The sequence below is a fragment of the Sapajus apella genome, unplaced genomic scaffold (genome assembly GCF_009761245.1).
Source record: "Sapajus apella isolate SASKATOON/1434 unplaced genomic scaffold, GSC_monkey_1.0 scaffold20, whole genome shotgun sequence".
In the NCBI taxonomy this organism is placed as follows: domain Eukaryota; kingdom Metazoa; phylum Chordata; class Mammalia; order Primates; family Cebidae; genus Sapajus; species Sapajus apella.
In genome coordinates this window covers 26,407,614-26,410,359 of record NW_022436960.1, presented here as the reverse complement: position 1 = coordinate 26,410,359, position 2,746 = coordinate 26,407,614, and the positions used below count along the sequence as shown (strand labels likewise).

The window sequence follows — 2,746 nt, the reverse complement described above, 5'->3', positions numbered from 1 at the left end:
TTGATACATACTACAACATGGACAAATCTCAAGATAATTGTATTGAATGAAAGAAGCCAGACAAAAAAAGCACATATTATGATTCCATTTATAAAAATTTTAGAAAATCCAGATTATTTTATAGAGATTGAAAGGAGATTACTGGTTGCCTGGGGACTAGGGAAAAGAGGTAGGAAGAAGGCTTTACAATGGGGCATAACTTTTAGGGGTTATGGAGATGTTCACTACCTTGATTGTGATGATAGTTTTTATAGGTGTAGATATATATTTTTAAAAATTATACATTAAATACATGTAATTTATTTTATGCATTTTTAAAATTATCCCAGATGCTCACATCTTATGTTGTAAAATAATGAATTTGACTAGCTGATTAGGTCGAGTATTCATGGATTTATTCCTTCTAAACACACATACAGAATAAATGGTGAAATGAGGAGAAAAAAGGAGGAAAAGGGAAATGTTTGATTTTAGACTCAAGTCAGGTACAAATTTTCATACAGCAAAAGAAAAGTGTCAAAAACTAAGCCACACCCCCACATATAATAAATGCTAGGTGTAAAAATAAAAATATTTTTAACCAGTAGAAGGCATGCCATAAAATTCAAAGTACTAAAGAATAAAAATTACTCTCATACTTAACTACAGTATTTTTGCACTTTTCAAAGTTTATTCATGTACACTGTCCCATTGTCCTTGGCCTATTCCACGAAGGCAGTAGGTAACTTACCATTTATCAATACACTTCTGACAAAAGCTGTGAGCACAAGGCAGGATGAGGTCAGCTCGCTCGTCCATACAGATACAACACTCCTCCTCATCGGTCAGCTGCTTTATCCTTCCCATCCAAAAACTAGCCTGACAAGACGTTACAGAGGATGAGCTTTCATCAGGTTCTTCAGAGGTGGAGCTTTGTGCTAATGTGCTGCTTGACTTGTGATATCTTTATAAAGTTGAATAAACTGGTACAAATTCATGATCCGTGAGGCCTCCGCAATGCCACTGCTTTTGTTAATCTTGGTACAGACCACCCGTACAACCACTTTCCAAAAAGCAGAGGAATCAGACCCAGCTTGTACCTCAAAGAGAAGATGCTTTTCCTGGCCAGAAGCCACTTTAGCAGTGACATCATTAAGCTCAACTACTCTCCCAAGAAATTCTTCGTAAGTTAAGGAGCCACTTTCTTGAACCATTGTGACATGTTTTGCTACTTTTTCTGGTAACTTGCTAATAGCCAACTGTGTCTGATCCAAAATTTGCTGTCCCATGATGAAATGATGTCTTTCAAAATCCAGAAAGTGTTGCTTCACATGGCTTCCCAGGTTCAAGGCATTGCGTACCCCACGGCAGTGGCAGCGCCGCCTCGGCCCACTGCTTTAAAGTCTTTTTCAGCTAGTCCTAACTTCTGTCATCTTGGTATTGGCATCTATTGATTGTCTTTTTCTTTCTTTTTTTTTTTTTTTTTTTAAGATGGGGTTTCGGCCGGGCGCGGTGGCTCAAGCCTGTAATCCCAGCACTTTGGGAGGCCGAGGCGGGTGGATCACGAGGTCGAGAGATCAAGACCATCCTGGTCAACACGGTGAAACCCCGTCTCTACTAAAAATACAAAACATTAGCTGGGCATGGTGGTGCGTGCCTGTCATCCCAGCTACTCAGGAGGCTGAGGCAGGAGAATTGCCTGAACCCAGGAGGCGGAGGTTGCGGTGAGCCGAGATCGCGCCATTGCACTCCAGCCTGGGTAACAAGAGTGAAACTCCGTCTCAAAAAAAAAAAAAAAAAAAAAAAAGATGGGGTTTCATCATGATGGCCAGGCTGGTCTTGAACTCCTGACCTCAGGTGATCCACCCACCTCAGCCTCCCAAAGTGCTAGGATTACAGGTGAGAGCCACCACGCCCGGCCTTGATTGTCTTTTTCTATTCAGTTTTAAATCTTCTAGGATCTTGATATAGTAGCTTTTTTAAAAAAATCTGAATATTGTGGGCATTATATTAGGATACTCTGGTTCTCATTTAAATCTTCTCTACTCTTTTCTGACATCCCTCTAGCAGGGGAAGAGGGAGTACTCTGTTGTTACTGCCAGGTGAGGGTACAAGGCAGTACTCCTCATTACTTCTGAGTAGGGTTGGGAATTCTGGCTCCCACTGGGCCTCCCCTGATACCTCTCTGGATAGTAGCAGGTATCCCCGGCTGGAAGAGTAAGAGTACCTTCTTACTACTCTCTATGTGGCCTCCAGTGACATATAGGGTGAGGGGCCTCATTGCCAACTCATTACTAACTGGTAAGAATGAAAGTCCTGGCTCCCTATGTGGTCTTATTGGATACCACCCTAGTGGTGAGTTTAGGATGCCTCCTTATAATCCAGCAAAGATGGAAATCTGGGTTCACCATTTGCCCTTTGATGTTGGTGGTTGCAATATAAACTCAAATTTTTTTCCTGTAGTATTTGGCTGGAGTACAGCAGTTATAATATGAAAGTTTTCTGTCTTGCTAAGTTCACCCTTTCCCAATCCTTTTGCTAGAGATAGCAGGCTTTTGTTTGGGGTTTATAAAATCTTCACTGAAAAGTATTTCCAGGTTGCTGTCTTCTCAAGCTTCAAGTTTAGGGTACATGAAACAAAACGAGAACCCAGAAAACTCACCGCCATGTTGTTCCTTGGGCCCTGACATCCCTAGCCTGTCTGCCTTCTACCTCTTCTTATGATTGTTTTCCTGACCTTCTAGTTACACTTAGTGGCAGTAGTAGA

General features: G+C 41.4%; 1 pseudogene; it reads right to left on the bottom strand.

The window, feature by feature from the left end:
- Positions 1–337: 337 nt before the first annotated feature.
- Positions 338–1,370, bottom strand: LOC116557971 (annotated as a pseudogene).
- Between the last annotated feature and the right edge of the window lie 1,376 nt (positions 1,371–2,746).